Below are 19,173 nucleotides of genomic sequence, written 5' to 3'. Positions count from 1 at the left end.
TGGTGGCAGTTAGCATTCATGCCTATATATATGTGGGTAATTAGGGGCAGTAGGTAGTCACAGGGCCTTCACATGTCTACATATTGCACACACATAGGCAACACAGATTGTGGTTGTCACCTTATCAAATGTGGATTGTGGGACACATCTTGTAGTAACGTGACAGTTGGCAGCACATACCATACCCACAGTAATTGCAACATACAGGACTTCCTTTGCTTTGCTACTATGACACCTTATTTGTGTGATATTACCTTAGCTTACACTATTTGTCATAGCATTATAGTGCTTCTAATGTGCAATAACTGCTCTATGCAATTAGTAGACAACTGTATAAAATGTTTTTTGTCCTATACTCTCGGGACCTCTTTATTGTTTCAAGTTATTATCACAGGTCACACCTTGGTAAACATGGACTGCAACATGCAAGGTGATACAGATGGTGGCCATACCTGTGACCTCTACACATGTCTGCAAATTGTCCAGATGTTTGATACAAATTTGACCTCCGTTTGTCATAACATTGTGGTTTTCTGGTAAACTGTTTGAAAATCATGCCACACTAACATTACAGATTAATGACGGATGTTCTCATGTACCAATACATATCATTTGGAAAGCGTATTCAAATACACAACCTGTTCTGGTATCTACTTTCTATGCATGTCACAGCAATATGTGAAGGTTCTGCTCAATGTTTGGTATTTTGCCCAATTTTCTATATGACTTTCACCAAATGTCTTTCTGTGAGGGGTTGAGAGTTATGCTGGTGTCTTTAATACAGTTAGATTGCTGTAAGGGGATGTACATACATACACACACACACACACACACACACACACACACACACACACACACACACACACACTCATGACCTGCCCTTTGCAATAGTAGAACCTCTACCTGCCTAGTTTTACAAACGATGCTGCTATATACATATAACAAGCACCACACAGCTACTATAGAGTTGCAGTGTCTGCAACTACTATTCAAGTGGGTGACAACTGCAGGTGCTGTTAGAATTGCCAATGGGGTTTCACAGGCCCTTAATATGATGGAGCCATGTGAAACACACACACACACACTTCTGCATGGGAACATGCATTGAAACACACATGCACATAGAGTTGACACTTTTCCAATTAGAAGACCTACCTATCTAGTTATGTAGAATACAGAGTGATGTGAGTATTGCATGTGCCACAGTGCCTTTGTGCTAGGAAATGTGTAACTGTGCTTTTAAGATGGATGACATCTGTAGGGTCCGTGAGTATGTTGGTAATGGGAGAGTTAACAGGGTGGAACAGTCACACAAAATGGTATAACCACCACATACACACAGGTAAGACAGCCACAGGAGATATGCATACAGAAACACACACACTCACACAGTTGGCAATGGTCAGATTACAATCCCTACCTATCTACGTGTATGTACTATAGTGCTACATACATATTGCATGTGCCACAGAGATTATATGCCAGGGACATACGTGACAAACTCCTACACCAATTAATCTTGGGAATGCCTTCATGAATGGTTGGATAAACCATCCAAAATAGTGACTGTTCTCACATATTGCTCTTACAAATCTGGACAAGTGATAGGGTAACAGACTTTGCATCACCATGATGTTTCAGACAGATATGACATCTGAAGCTGACATGTGTAACTACGGCAACTGTCATGTATTTGCCAATAATGTGTCATAAAACCCCATTGTTAGGAGACATGGACCACATATATGTTCCAAACATCTGGACGTTCTGCCTACATCTGTACAGATGAGTGGTATGGCCTGCAGAGTAAAACATGGTACATGTAAGGTGAATGACAGCAGCAGGCCCTTTAAAGTAATGCCATGGGGAGGGGGTCAACACACCTTAGAATGACATAACCAATACACACAACAGTCACAGGGGATATGCTTCACACACAAAGACATATACAGTAGTATAGTTGGCTGTATTGTGATCTAAACCCCTGCCTACCTACTTGTATGCACTATAGTGCTGCCTACTTATCGCATGCGCCAGGAGCTTATATTCCTAGAAAGTGTCCAACAGTAGATCTAAGGTTGATGACATGATCAGGCCCTGTAAAGTAATGCAATCCGGGGGCACCAGGGTGGAACAGGCTTCAAAATGGCATAACCAACAGACACACACACACACACACACACACACACACACACACACACACACACACACACACACACACACACACACACACACACACCATTGTCAGTGCTGAGATTAGAACCCCTACCTATCTAGTTATTTTTACTACAGTGCTACACTGTTAACACATGATACGTGGAGCTTACAGGGCTGAAGAGTGTCCAAAGGTACTTCTAAGGTGGATGACATCAGCAAGCCTTGTAAAGTAGGTCATGTTTGAAGTTTACTGGGAGGAAAAGGCCTCAACATTCTTTAACCTACCAACACACACACTTAGAAGTCATACCTATCTACTTATATGTACTATAGTGCTATGTATTTATCGCATGTGCCACGAAGCTTATAGGGGTGAAGAGTGTCCAAAGGTACTTGTAAGGTGGATGACATCAGCAAGGCTTCTAAAGTAGGGCAGTTCTGTAGTCTACTGGATAGAAAAGGCCTCAGAATACTTTAACCTGCAAACACACACACACACATACACACACACACACACACACACACACACACACACACACACACACACACACACACACACACACACGGCAGATGAAGTGAGATTATAACCCCTACCTGACTGCTATTACACAATGGAAATCACCTTTATATTGGCACATACCAATGGTTGCTATCCGTGTGCAACTGTCTGCATGAGGACATTACTCTATGCCTTTCAGGGTGTCTCTCTCTCTCTCTCTCTGTCTATGCCTCTCTCTCTCTCTTTCTCTGTCTGTCTGCCTGTTTCTGTCTCTCTCTATCCATCTCTGTCTGTGTCACCCTCCCCATGTCTCTGCCTGTCTATAATTGATATATTTGTATATGTCACTCTCTCTCTCTAGATATATATATATATATATATATATATATATATATATATATATATATATATATATATATATATATATATATGCCTATCACACTCAATCAACAGATGCAGATATGTCACCTATGTGCCACCTCCAGGTAGGTGTGGGTAATCCTGTCTGATCCTGGGGTGGGGAGACATACTTATGGTGTACCTCCCTGTCAGTATGTGAAGACATATCTGGACAACAGAGCTGCATAGTGAGATGTGGGTTTCTACATGGGCTGTAATTATCTAAGTGTAGGAGCATGCCCAGTAAGACCTTTATTAGTAAGGGCTGAACTCCATTCCAGAGGTAGCTGTAGTTTGACCCAGGATTTTGTGTGCTAAAGCTGAATAGCTGATGAAGCTGTGTAAACAGTCCAGCACCTCAGTGATATGCCGTGTGAGGAATCTCCTGGCTGTGTGCTATCCATATTAACTGAGTCATATCCTGGTGTGGGTACAGAGTACATTGGACTGAGCAGAGCTTTCCATAATATGTGTGGTATATTCTACATAGCACTGTGATTCCCTGGTAAGTGAGTGGCAGATCAGTATAGAGTTATGTGAGGGAGCTCTGACAGACATTTGTTTACTGATCCTATACACTGCAGAGAACTATGTAACAGCAGAAATTGTACTAGTGTGCACAGTCTATGTTTGTCTGGCCAGTGGTTCCCCTCCCCCTTATATACATCTCTTTGTCCTTCTGTAGTGCAGTCACAGCCTTTGTCCACAGTTTCTGCTGTTATATATTTGTAGTTATCATGTGAGTGGGATAGAGGTTGTAAAATCACACGCAGCGTTACAGACCTCACACCTCTGACTGTACCTGTTTAGTGGGTTGTGCATTATTGTGCCTCATAGATCTGCTGTGGTCCACAGATGGTTTGTGTTGCACTGTTATTGTCAGGTTACAGGTTGGCCATAGCTGTCAGACTCTTACAGATATACATTTGGACAGGGCCATATATAACATTCAGATACAGGCCCAGACATGGGGGCAGGCTCATGGATGGTGCCCACTTACTTGTTGTCAGTACTGATACAGTGACATGGCAGCCTTTATATCCTAGCAGTCAACTTGTCAACCTGCTGGTGTAGTAGGCACTGTGTAGGTTACTCAGACCTGTGTACTATCCAGATGTGTGGCCCCCTGTCCCTCCATTGTCCAGCTTTCCTGCAGTAACAAATATTGAGTCCTGGCCAGTGTGTAGAACTCCTACTGTTGGCGTAGCTGACATGCAAAAGAGTTGCCATAGCCAGTCTCGAACCATGAACCCTAACTATTATAGTATGCACTTAGACCAATGAGCCACAACACCCACCAGCAAATGATGTTTTCTTGCTGACACTATTAACCACAAATTTACATAGCACATTGGCTCTTGCATATTGCAGAAATGGAACAAGTTATCAAGTTGATTGTGACAGCCCTGGCAATGTGTGGCTTGCTGCTATCACCTTACAGATATAGATGTTACTGCAGTTCTATGTGAAAACAGGTGTGTTGAGGGGAGGGGGGTATACCTGTCAAATGTACACATCATCACAGACTGCACAGATGTTTAGCTCATAATTTGTGCCCATTTGTCATAATGTTGTGGTTGTGTGGCAATTAATGGTGAATAGGTTACAGACTGAAGTTAGAAAGTAATGACAGACATGTGAGTTTCAGACTTGACCTGCAGAGACTTCATGCTACTGCAACAGTTGTTATTCTGTCAACCTTCTATGTTTGTAAGTGCAATATTTATGACTTGTCCCTATTGTATGTGTGGCCCCCTGTCCCTTTGTTGACCAACTTTCCTGCAGTAACAGATATTGTAGGTGTACATACAAAATAGCTGGCACGGCCAGACTGGAACCACAGGCCCTGTAAACCACAGTACTGTACTTAGATGACTAAACCACAACAGCCACCAGTAAGTGGTATCCATACCTCTCAACCTCTTAGAGAATGAAATCTGGACACAGCCATAAATCAAAGTGGGATAAATGCCCAAAAGTAGGGACAGATTTTAAATATTGCTCTTAAAAACTTTGAAAGTTGATATAATAACAGGTTTTGCATTAGCATGAATTTTCTAAAGGATATGTTGTCTGAAACTCAAATGTCTGTCATTATTGTCTAATTTCAACCTTTAATGATTTACCACTAATTTTCCAGAAAACCACAATTTTATGAAAAGCAGACCAAAACTATAGAGCCAAAATCTGGACATTCTGCGAAGATCTGTACAGTTGAGAGGTATGTGTCTACTTGCTGAAATATTAACCTCAAACATACATAGCACATTGGCCCCTGCACATTGCAGAAATGGAACAACTTATCAAGTTGATTGAGACTTCCTTGGCAATGTGTGGCCTGATGCTATCACCTTACAGACATAGATGTTACTGCAGTTATATGTGAACACAGGTGTGTTGAGGGGAGGGGGGCATACCTCTCAAGTGTTTAGCTTATAATTTGTGCCCATTTGTCATAATATTGTGGTTGGGTGGCAAATAATGGTGAATATGTTACAGACTGAAGTTAGAAAGTAATGACAGACATGTGGGTTTCAGACTTCTTGACCTTCAGAGACTTCATGCTACTGCAACAGCTGTTATTCTGTCAACTTTCTATGTTTGTAAGTGCACTATTTATGACTTATCCCTGTTGTATGTGTGGCCCCCTGTCCCTCCACTGACCAACTTTCCTGCAATAAGATATTGCCTTCTGGACAGTGTATACAACTCCTGCCGTAGGTGTAGCTGACATATAAAATATGAAAGAATAACACGGTTTTTAATACTTGTTTTAAACGCTCAACAATAAAAATATGTTTTTCGTCCCGTTTAAATACGGGACTTCTTCAGAAACTAAACAAGTTTAAAATTCAAAGATTGGTTTTTATACATGCTTTTAAAAACGTGCCAATTTCATGAAATTCCTTTGCTTTTAAAGGCATATACAGCCTAACAATGAGAGACTGAAACAAATCATTTTAAAGAAACAACTTTACAAATCCCTTTTAGGTCTAAAATGCGCTGAAATGGATACACTTTCTTATCTACTTCTAATGTAATAATTTATAAAATATAAAAAATAAAAAAAATATATATAAAATATATATAAAAAAAAAATATATATATATATATATATATATATATATATATATAAATTTATATATGAAATTTATATATGAAATTACATGAACATACAACATTTCATATATTAAAAAACTTATAAGCAAACATTTATAAAATTCATAAAGATCATACTTGCATGTGCTTACACACACACACACACACAGATATATATATATATATATATATATGGGTCTACTTTACTTACCCGAAACGTTATTCACCGACACTCCGTTGACCGACACCTAAAGACCGACAGTACGAGATATGTTTGTAAGGGCAATATTTGCGACTTGTCCCTGTTACATGCATAGCCCCTTGTCCCTTCATTGACAGCTTTCCCGCAGTAACAGATATTGCCTTCTGGACAGTGTGTACAACTCCTATCATAGGTGTAGCTGACATGCAAAATAGCTGGCACGGCCAGTCTAGAACCACAGGCCTTGTCAACCACAGTACTGTACTGTACTTAGACCACTAAATCACAATAGCCAACAGTAAGTATTGTCTACTTCCTGACAGTATTAACCATGCACTGACATATCACATTGACCCCTGCATATTGTGGGCATGGAACAATTAGCAAGTTGATTGGGACAGCTGTGGAAATGTGTGGTCTGCAGCTATTATCCTACAAACATAAATGCTACTGCATTTCTATGGCAACACTGGTGTGTTGGGGAAGGGGGGTATACCTCTCAATTGTACAATTTACCACAGACTTCCAGATGTTTGCTTCATATTTCAGGTCCATTTAGCACAGTATTGTGATTGAATTGGAAAATACTGGCATATCATTACAGATCAGAGTTAGAAAGTAATGACATAATTTGAGTTTCAGACTTCTTACCCTTCATAGACATAATGCAACAGCAAGACCTGTTGTATATCACTGTCTAAGTTTTTCAGAACAAAGTTTCATAACTGTCCCTATTTGTAGCCCTTTGCCACACATTTCTTTATAGCTTTGTACAGCTGACTTGCTGGGAGAGGCTGAGAGGTGTGTATGGGACTCCAACATTGACATCCATGCATGTGACCTATGACCCCGCAGTTTGTTAGTCCCCCACATATACTGCAGTGAGTTTTGTCACCTAGGAGACTACTGCATATTCTGTGGAAGCCAATATTTGTGGACATTTCCCATTGTCCCATACAGCTGTCAGTTGTCTGCTGCTATCTTAGTAGGCCTCCCCATTCCCTTACATACATGCACCAATACCATAGATATGCTATCACACCATACTACTTCATTCATTAGTTGGTAAGAAGAGTGACTTACCTTGTGCCTGGGGCAGTTGTGAGGACAGTGCTTCAGGGCTGACTCTGTCAGATGCATGCAGTACGCAGCCTATACACAGTAAGATACAGGTAATGTGATGTGTGCGGCATCCATTTAACTGTGTGTGCAAGTCAGAGAGACATGTCAGTCCCTGGGTCCCTAGCGTGTCAGTGTATGTGCTATGTGTTTCCTATTTGCTAAGGCCAGGGTGTACTGGGCATGCCTACAGGGACAGGATGAGGGAGTTCATCCTCCAAGTCACCCTGTGCCTGTGGGGACCTTGGCAATGGTGGGGGACTGTGTCCTCCTTCTCTGTGATGTTCCTGCCACAGCTGTTTCCACAGGATCATATGTGTAGCATGGCACATACTATGAATATGTGCACATGTGGCTAGAGAGTACTGCAAAGCTCCAGCAGATATGTCAAGGCAGCGGAAACGTGACTTGAGCAGCCCAAACACACACTCTACAATGTTCATAGTTTGTCTGTGTGCCTCATTATGACATTTTTCAGTGTTTGTGTGTGCATTTCTGATGGTTGTCATCATCCATGGTTCCACTGCATAGTCAGCACTCCCCACAAGATAGCCATATGAGATGTCCTTGCTGGCAAATGTCTGGTACAGCTGTGAGGTGTGCCAGATGTAGGAGTCGTGATAACTGCCAGGGCTGACAGCACACATATTGATGATAATGCCCTGGGCATTTCACATGACCTGGCAGTTGATGTAGTGATAGCTCTTGTGGTTGATGTAGACTCTACCCTCATTACCAGGTGGTGCTTTGATGTGGACATGAGTGCAATCTATGGCACCCACTACCTCTGGTACACTGTGAAAGAGATGCATATTGCTGGTCCTCTCCTCAGGGGTGCTTGGGAAATAAATGTGCTCACTGGCATTTCATCCAGAAACTGGTAGAGTACCCTGGATGTGGATGCCTTTTTAATTTCTCCAAGTCTTTTGGTTTTCTAATACCATGATTGGAATGGACCCCATTCCTAAGTCAAAGTATGATTAAAGTTCATGAAATTAGTATTGCTTCAATCTCTTGTAGTGCACTTTGCAGCATCCACAATGTTCCCAGTAATGATTCATTCTGCATTTTGTATGGAGTTACGTGTATTGGTAACATCCAAATATGAGAGCAAATTCTTTTTTATAAGACCAGTTGATCCTACTAATTTTGGAACTGTCTGGGTATCTTTCTTCCACATTGCTCTTGTTTCTGCCTGCAGATCCTGATACTTTATGACTTTGTGTCTCTTTGTATGCAAGACACTGTAGTCACTGTGTGTGGCAATTTCAATGATCAATGCTACATTTGTCTTCTTTTCTTGGACCACTATACCCAGTTATCTAGCATCTATCTTTTGTACTGTTGGTAATGGTGGTTCCCATGAGATATAAACTTGATCATTTTCTATGATGCTTTGTGGCTCGTTTCCTGTGTTTTTCAGCCACTTCAGTACCATAATGTTTGTGCAATCCCCAGTGCAACAGTCTCGCCACATTATTATGCTTTTCAGTATTGAGTTAATTTGCCATTAGTGTGTCACAACCGGCAACAAGGTGAGTGATTGCTTCCAATTCGGATTTACAAAACCTACATTTTTCTGTTTCTCACACATGTTCAATGGACTTTGTAAACCAGGTGTAAGTAGCCCACTATCTTGGGCTGCCAATATTAACCTTTCATCTCTTGGTTTGAATTCGCCTCTCCTTAACCATTCCTGCATTCATTTCTGATCAACATGAGGCTCTTCCAAAAGTTTTCTATACTTGGAACTATATTAATGTTTTTTTTCCACATTTCTTGCCTTCTCTGCTCCTTCACCTTATATTCTTTCTTTTGTTTTTTGGCACATTCAGTTGCTGCTTGTTTTTTATCTACTTCTGGTTTGATTCCCATTCCTGCTTGATGTTGATATGCTTCTGCTAAATTAAGCAGAGATGTCATCTTAGATTTATTCTCCTCATGTTTCAAAACTTTCACTACATTTGGGTCTTGTGTGGTCAGTAGATATGTATGTAGTCTCACGATTGCAGATCTATACATGTAATCAATTTCAAGGAGGCTCATCTCTCCTTCGGAGCGGGGAATATATAATCTTGGTGTACATTGATTTTTATAAATCATTTGGTGAGCATGAAGCATCCTTCTTGTTTTAATATCTATTCTATCCAACACTTTTTGGGGCCAGTCAATCACTCCAAAACTGTAAGTTAGGACAGGAATAGCAAATTGATTTATAGCTTGGATCTTGTTCCTAGATGTCAATACTGTTCTCTGGATTAATTTAAGTCTTCTAAACTATTCCTTACTGAGTTTTATTCAAATTTGTTCATGTTTTATTGCTGATCCTTCATCATTTCCCAAATATTTATATACTCCCTCTTGCTCAAGTTATTTTATATCACATTCTTGTCCCAAACTGATGTTTTCTTGGTGCTGGAGTTTTCCTGCTTTAAAGGTTGCTTATGCACATTTATCAAGGCCAAATGACATTCTAATATCATCAGAAAAAGTTTTGACAACCTGCAGCTGTGCTTTCAGTTCCTCAGCTGATGAGCTATACAGTTTTAAATCATCGACAAAGAGAAGATGAGAAGTCATTAGACTTTGTTGTTTTCTAGGAGCCAAATTATAGCCATGGCCTAAACTGTTAAGTAAACAGCTTAATGGATTAATGGCAAGGCAGAATAGCAATGGTGACAGAGAGTCACCCTGGAATATCCCCCATTGAATTTTTATCCCTGGGATAATAATCTGTCCTTTATCATGGCTTAATTGCAAAGTGGTCTGCCATTGTTTCATGGTTACTGTAATGTAGTCAATCAATGTAGGGTGTATCTTATACATTTTTAAGCACTCTATTATCCATGAATGTGAGATACTATCAAATGCTTTTTTTAGGCAATCCATGCCATACTTAGATCCTTCCCCTTTTTACAGTTCTCCACTATAACTTTATTTAACATCAAATGATCCTTTGTTCCATATGTTCCATATAACTTTCTTTTATTGCCTTTTTGTTCTACTGCCATAATTGAGTTTTCTTCTAAATGACCATAAAATCTGTCAGCATCAATTCCTGTATATAGTTTATACATCACTGGAAGGCAAGATATTGGTCTATAATATTTAGGGTAGTTTGCAGGTTCACTCAAAGTAAGAGCACTGTTTTGATTGTTGTTAGCCATGTTGGTGTCTGGTGTGCATATAAATAGTTTTTACTCATGGCTAAATCCTCATGCAAAGATGTTAATATTTTTAGCCAAAAGTTAGATACTGCATCTGGGCCAAGAGTTTTCCAGTTAGAGGCTTTTCCTAACATTGTTTCAATTTCTTTGGCTGTCACTTCATCCCATTTCATATCCTGTACCTTTAAACTTCTTATTTTTTCTTTTGCTTCTTCTACCTATTTAGCATCTTTGTTATGTTTCACAAGATCTTCATAAATACTTCTCCAAAATGTACCTACATCCTCTTTTTGTTTGGAGGTCTTTCAATTCCTTTTACCTTATAGCTTCATAGGTTCATAGGTGTGTACTAGGTTAATGGCTCTGGAGCCTTTACAAGCCTAGCCCAGAGGATTATCCTGGCATCATGCCACCTGACCTTAGTTTCCAGGCCTCTGTCAAGTAGAGCCATTGGAGTGATCCCTGGGGTGAAGTTTCTATTTCCCATCCACTCATCAAGTTTTCTCCTGAAGAAGCCCAGTGAGGTGCTCTGTTTGACATGTATGGGAAGTCTTTTCCATAGCATGGGCAGTCTCTGGATTATGAACCTTTCCCTCCAGCACGTTCTGTTGATTGTGGTAATGAGGATGAGGTCTCTGGAGCGTGTGGTGCAGAGGGATTGGGATTTCTTTAGAATTAGCATTTCTAACAGAGCTGGGTCAGAAATGGCTTTGTAAGTCAAACAGAGATTGCCTCTAAGTAGGTGATATGAGAGAGAGAATAGTTGGAGTTTTTTTAGTCTGTCCATATAGGACAAGTGTTTAAGGACTATGATCCTCTTTGTGAGGTACTTTTGCGGCCTCTCTAGTTGTTGCAGGTGTCTAGTAAGGTACATGGCAAATGGGGCATTGTACTTGATGACTGGCCTAATGAAGGAAGAGTAGAGGGAGACAATGACCTCTTTCTTCTTGGGTGCAAAACCCTTAGTAATGACATGTGCCACATAGAAGGACTTTCTGATCACAGTGGCAGTGTTTTGGTCAAAAGAGAGGTTGCTGTCAACCTGTGTTCCCAGATCTCTTATAACGCCTTCTGTGTTCAGTAGACTACCATCGATGTGGTAGTTCATGGGTACTGGGTTTTTCCCAAAGGAGATGATGACACATTTTTTGGCATTGAGCTTAAGGCCATGGTTCTGACACCTGTTTTTGGTCTCAGTGAGGCCTTTCTGTAGGATGTCAACATCACTTGGAGAGTTAATAATGGCTCCCAACTTGCAATCATCTGTGAACTTTGTCATCCAGAGTCCCTTTGTGTTGACCTCGACTTTTGAGTAGTAGATACCAAATAAGAGAGGACCCAGGACCGATCCCTGTGGGATTCCACTCGTGACTGGTCAACAGTCTGACTTGGAGTCAACTACTTTCACACTGTGGGTTCTATCTGTGAGCCAGTTTGCACCCCACCTAGTGATATAGGGGTTGATGCCTAGCTTAGTGAGTTTTTCTATGATTCCTGAGTGGGGAATGGTGTCAAAAACCTTGGCCAGATCAAGGTAGGCTGTATGAACCATCTTGCCTTCATCCACAGCTTTGGTGGCTGACTCAAAGAAGTCGACCAAGTTGAACAGGCATGATCTACCCTTCACCAAACCAGACAGTGTGGGATCCAGAGTTTGCAGATTCCCTGTATCCTTGTTTATTAGGTCTATGATGATGTGTTCCATAGCTTTGTGTATCAAACTTGTCTGGCTAATGGGGCCATAGTTCCCAGGGTCTGTAGTCACTCCTCCTTTATGGAGAGGGATGACTATAGCAGTGTGCCATTCAGTAGGGACAAATCCTGAGGTGAGGCGGTGATTGAACAAGGCACACAGGTGAGGTTCCAGTTCACTCTGTATTTCATGTAGAACACAGCCATGGGTATTGTCAGGTCCCATAGAAACTGTATTCTTGACCTTGTACAGTACTGTTTTAATCTGTGCAGCAGTAATACTGGGTGCATGGCAATCTACTGGTATTGTGATTGGTTCTTTGGGGAGGGGGGTGTTGACACTGAATCTGTCGGCCAGTATATTGGCAATAAATGTTGGCTCGGTATAGGAGTTACCATTGTGCAGTAGCTCAGAGCACATATCGGTATTGCCATGGAAGTTCTTTACATAACTATAAAAGGCCTTGTTGTTGTCTTTACTATCTGCTGCATTTCTGTTTTCATAGCTAGCTTTAAAGGATTTGATGAGGGATCTTAACTTTTTGTTGAGGCTGATAAGGGAGTTTTTCAGTCTTGGGACTTCACCTTATTCTGCATCAGTTTCCTCCAGTTGTAGAGTTTGTTTATGGCATGGGACCACCAGACTGTCTTCCTTTTTTTGGAGGAGAGCGTCTTGGTTCTATTGGGTATGGTGAGATCCATGCATTTGTGTACATGTTCATACAGTGCATTGGTGTATGATTCAGCAGTCATGCAACTATTCTCCATTTGCATGGGTGCTGTGAAGTTTGCCACCTCTGCTCTTAGTAGCCCAAAGTTAGCTTTGGAGAGGTTTTTCATGGTAGTTAACTTTGCAGAGGGTGGGGGGGATGTGGATTTCCAAGGTGATTAGTTTGTGGTCAGATCTAACCAGGGAGGAGTTGACTATTGGTGTAGAGCAATGTTGCCCATGTTAGTAATGACCAGGTCAAGGATGTTGCTACCTCTAGTGGGGGTAAGAGCAAGCTGGTCCAGGGCATTTGAATTAATGAAGTCCAGGAAACATTAAGCAAGTGTAATGGTACATGAGTAGTTTTCCCAGTTAATGTAGGGGTAGTTGAAATCGCTCAGTATGAGTGTGTTAGGTTGGAGCCTAATATTCTTTAGGGTGCTTAGGAACATGGAGTGAGTGTCTTGGGACATGGTTTTTGACTTATAACTATAACCTGAATTGCTGTCTTACCCAATGTTAGCTGCACCTGAAGTATCTCTGATGCATTATGTTGGACTACCAGTCTGGAGATGTGCGCATCCTTTGTGAATATGGAAACGCCACCACCTTTGGAGCTTTGGTCCAAATTCTGGGGCTAAAAGGTATGCAGTGAGATATAGCCTGGTAGTGAAGGGGTGCTTATTGCTGCCTTGGACCAGGTCTCTGTTATAGCACAAATGTCAATGTTCTCCATTTTAAGGAGTGCTTTGAGCAAGTGCATTTTGAGATTTAGACTTCTAGCATTGAGCAGTTAGAGGCTTTACAGAGAATTTTCCATTTCTCTGTAAAACTTTTTTTGGTTATCAATAAATTTCTTATTTTGTACTTTTCCCTTATATTTATCTGTATCTTCTAAGTTTTTCCACCTGTGCTGAAATTTTTAGTTTGTTATGTGCAATAGTGCATGATAGATCCTGGCCCGTTCTAATACTGTGCATTGCTTTAATCACATCTATCTTTCTTAGAATTTTTGTTGATCTATTCCCTCTTCTATAATCTGCTATCAGTGACACTTCTTGTCTTAACTGCTTTAGAGTTTTCTCTGTTTGATACTTCCATGATGGTATTCGATTTCTCCCCTTCCTTTCCCTCACTACCCTGTGATCTTGTGATAGAACTTTATCAGTTATTAATTTAGCAGAATAGTAGTATATCCTGTTTACTTCTGTGATATCACATGGATCTCTATGAACAGTCCTAATTACTGCATTCATTTGTTTTATCAGACTTCTTACTTTCTGGGTTTTATTGGCCTTCTGCCGTCTATTTATCTCATTGATCTTAATACATCTATCCATGTCTATTAAATCAAGCAACTCTTCTCTTAGCTCATTTTCTTCCAAACTGAGGGCACATCCCTTGTTTTCCATTTCCGGTGGGCATTCTGTAGAAAGTTCTATAGCATCTTCCTGTGGCAGTTTTCTCTTCAATGTCATCCTGTGCCATCTATCATATGGGAACTCACTGACCTATCACTCCTCAACATTGACTTCATCAGAGTTTCCACAGTTTCCTGTTCCTTTCCTTGCTGTCTAGCTTCAAGTGAATGTTTATCCTGGTTTCCTGTGGAAGGCCCCAACATATCTTGATATGGCACCTGAACAATAGCTTTCTGTTCCACTGGTTTCCTCTTAATTTGGATATCCATTGCTCTAGCCTGTTGTGGTGCTTTCTGCATTTGATTTTCTACACTGAATCTTTCTCTTTGCAGCTGCCTCATAACCTCAGTTTCTCTTTCTTTGACTTCTCCATTACTAATCTCTTTTTCTACTTTTCCTCTTAGTCTTCTTATTTTTTCTTAAGTTTTCCATATCCAAATTCCTTTGCCTGTATTTTTCTTCAAATATCTTTGGTGCTGCTCTTTTTGTATTAATTAATTTTGCTTTCTCCTTTGCAAAATTTTACACCATATTAAATCTCTTTTCCTTTCCCATGTCCATATTTCTTTTTCACATGTCTCCTGATCTTCTTGCTTTTCCTTATTCTGAGGACTCACTCCATCATGCTGTGATGTAGTCTGCATTAAACCTTCTACATTAAATCCTTCACTTCGCAGGCACTTCATAACTTCAACTTGAACTGGATGCTTTTGCCTGTATTTCTCTTTGAATATCTTTGAGACTGTCTTCTCTATATTAGTTAACTTGGCTTTCTCCTTTGCATAAATATTGCACCATATCAAATCTCTTTCTTTCCCATGTCCATATTTTTTATACTTTTCAAAAATCTCTAGGTTTTGTTGTTTATATTGTCACACTTCCTCAGAAGCTTCTTTTTCCAAACAGATCAAAGTTTCTTGATCTATACACTTTTTCAGAAATCTGTTGTATTAATGAATGTACATTTTTATTTGAAGCTTCTGACAGTTTTTCTTGTGGAAGTATTTTTCTTTCCTCTAATTTCTCCCTTAATCATTTTGTATATATTGTGACTGGAAATTCTAGGATTTTGGCATAATAGTGACAATACATAATTTCTTTCTTATCCTCAATAGTCCACTTTATTGTTTTTATGGCTCTTCTTTGGCCAGTCAGTTTTTGTGGACTGCTACTTTCTTCTACAACAGGGGGGCAATCCTCCCCCTGGGCCTGGGCTGGTCCCATTTTAGGAATGTTTCCGTATTTTGACAATTCTACTCTGTCATTTTTTTTCCAGTCCTGGCACCAGTGCACCTACCAGGATTGGGTACTTTTTTATCCTAGATCTTGTGCACCCAGCTATCTTTTTTTTTGTTTTTGACTTATTTCTGTTCATGATATATGCTATATAAATACAGTCTGTATATCAGTGTCGCCTTGGTGAGATTTTGTGAAAAACAGGGTCCACCTCACAAAGGTACTCACCAAGACTTCAGGATGAATTCAATTTCAGCATTACTACTCTCCTTTGCATGCTGACTTTTCATCTCTCCATTAGGACCCTCTGACTTTTCATCTGTCCATTAGGGCCTATGAGAATCCCCATGATTCCCTCAGTAGGTCACTGGAAAGTAGCTGTAGCTAGTATTCTTATGGTTACACATACCCTTGTTTCCCTTGGGATGGGTTCCCTTCTGTTGGCCCTGGGTCTGAGGTGAGGGCGGCAGAGCTCAGTGAGTTGCTGTAGTATGTCCCTGTCCACTCTGTAGCACTGTACTATCTTCAGCTCATGTAGCCCTTGAAAGGTTACCCTGGGTCTAAACATTCTGCTCTGCTTCAGTCTTGGCCAGTTGTCAGCATCATCCTCATCACCACCCTCAGTTTGTAGCCGGTAGAGATGTAGCAAAGCAACAGCAGCTATCATTTTGTCAGTTAAAATTCTCAAGTGTGTGCTCCAATAGTGCAGAGTATGTGGGGAAATCAGACTGAAGGGTGTCTGCATACATTATATTGGTGTGCAGCAGATGCAGCCTGTGTGATTGGCTGACTGATATATTCCACTTGCCAGCTACATTATTGAGGGGTTTGAATGTCCCACTGTGAGTGGCAGAGGCCTTATTAGTCATTTACAGTTGACTGCCTTTTGTCTGCTATTTCCTTTTTTTTTTTCAAATTTTCTCCAGTTTTGACCCGTGGAGCTAGTGTAAACACTGCTGAGCAGAAAGGACCCCCACCCCTGTACATGATGTACAGCTAAGCAGTCTCAGGCACACTTCCCTGCTTAGCTGTACATCATGTATATAGTAGAGCTGTGCTTAGCTCAGTGCAAACAGAAGCCACAGAGCTCCAATGTGCTTACACAAAGTGTGACATACCCCCTTTTCATGTCAGCTGCCTCTTCTGTATGCCATGTAGCCCCTACATGGTTAGTGCCTGCAGACACAGTGGCCAATTTTGCTATTCAGTAAACTTAGCTCATTTGCATACACCTAACCTACACCCTAGTTATAGCACTACACGACAGCCTATGTCCTTAACAACTACTGTTACCTGCCATTGTATGAGTCTGCATGCTGGCCAGTATAATAGGGAATTTAATTTTAGCTTAAATAATCCCCATTTAATATTTTACATTTATATTTTGTCAGATCCCATGCTTGGGCACTGCTGCGCTCTGCTTGAACATGACATATGTGCACGTAAAAAATTAACCTTTGATTTTTAATATTTTGCATCAGTTTTACATGCCAATGGCCATAGTTTTGGCCATTGGCATGCTTGATGCAACTAATACATGCTTTGCTTTTAGTTGTCATAGCTCCGTTTTTTATTTTGCAGTCTGGTGCACTGACAGTTCCAGCATACATTTGTAATGCAGACATGGCTCCTACATGGATGCCTGTCTGCTTCCTGAATTGGTAAATCACCTTATTCGCATGGTTTTCACCAGCAAATGAGGTGATTTACATTCTGAGATCAACTCCATATTTGAACAGTGCTGTGAGGCTTGCGCACACCCCCAGCTTACATGGAGATTAGCTCTGTGTAAGCTTTGTTGAATTCCCCCCAATATCTTAACCTATCCTCATCCTGCATGGGCTTAACTCAATGTTGAGACTTTGAGTTCTCCATACAATACTCTCCAAATACTTTCCTTAAACAGAACACACTCAACCTCTCACTGAAATGACAAAACAATTTTTATACATAACTGTTGCCTGTACAGTCAACTAAGTTGCATATGGGCTTTCTCTTTTGTAACTTCCACCTCTGTAAAATCTGAGAATGTATAAATGTTAACTACTGTTTGCGTATAAATGTAAATAGAAATGTAACTACTCTGTGTTTAACTAGAATTTAAAGTATAATACAATAAAAGCAAAAGGAGTTTTCTCCCCAGATCTCCACTGAAAATGGGTATTACCCAATAGGACTTTCCAGGTAAACAGAGACAAATACAATAAATAAAGAAAATAAAGAAATAATGCTCATAAAGGGATTCAATACTTTGGAGTCCAAATACTAATAAGGAAAGAAAAGGAAATTTAATGGTGATCACATAAATGTTGAACAACAGCTACAATACTTACATAATTGATACAAAATCAATAGTAGCAAAATTTTTCTTCACAAGTTTATGTAGAGTGTGCAGATGCTATCCTTTAATTTTCCCACAAAATATATAAATAAATGTAAACAAATGTTATTTAATTGTCTCAAGTTTTAGAACAAACCCAGAATACATTTACAACATCACATCAAGCCCATCTCGGCTTATAAAGCTATTTGAAGTTATACAATATATCCAGAGTGTTCTCCAGTTTACTCTGGGAAAATCTCACCCAAAGCAGATCTGAAGCTATTTCATGCATTAAGGACAAAATAAACATATAAAACATATGGGTGAGCTTGATTGCCCCTCAAAAATGTTTATGTACTTGGCATCAAACTGGCTATAATAATAGAAAATGGGTAGAAGTATTTCATAACAGTGCTATATACAAATTTGAAAAGTATTCACTACAACTTTATCGTATTTTGATTAAAACTGTACTTTTCTAATTACAGATTAGTACAATACCAAGAATTCTTGCCTAGTATTCTAGGTGATATACTTAAATTTTAGGATAATTCCATCCATCCATCCTTCCATCCATCAATTCACAACTCCTTTTTCCCATTTTTGCACATGGGGTCGGGTGTCACTTCACCAGTAACAATCATCTAGATCCAAAGTTCATATCAAGAGGTGGCTATTCCTGCCACAGTTGTTCTTCCATACTACACAGTCACATGTACACTCACAGCTATGACCAGTTTAGATTGTCCAGTCCACCTACTGCATGGGATAATTGTACTTTTAAATTCTGGCACCAGTTAAGAGGAAATTTAACATTAAAAGTGAGCACTGGCTCTGGGGGGAGGGGGGTTCTTGGGAAGGTACTCAAGCAAAGTGCTTAGGCATAGGACTCTGGATAAAAGGTAAACAAAAGAAGGAAAAAACAGTCCGTAGTCAAAGTCTTCAGGAAAAAATGAAAGATGGAGAAGATAAAAATCTGAAGCAACACGGGGCTGACTTTAAGACTGACATCACTGAAGAGAAGGTTTGGAAGATGCCCTGAGCTCTAACTACAGTGGCTAGTGTCATCAGAATGACGGAAACATGCAAGGACCAGGAGGCCAATATATACACAATGATGGAAACACAGGATCTAGTTGATAAAAGGGCA

Source organism: Protopterus annectens, chromosome 10.part0, assembly GCF_019279795.1.
Source record: "Protopterus annectens isolate FY-2018-M chromosome 10.part0, PAN1.0, whole genome shotgun sequence".
In the NCBI taxonomy this organism is placed as follows: domain Eukaryota; kingdom Metazoa; phylum Chordata; order Ceratodontiformes; family Protopteridae; genus Protopterus; species Protopterus annectens.
This window is presented reverse-complemented; position numbering follows the sequence as displayed.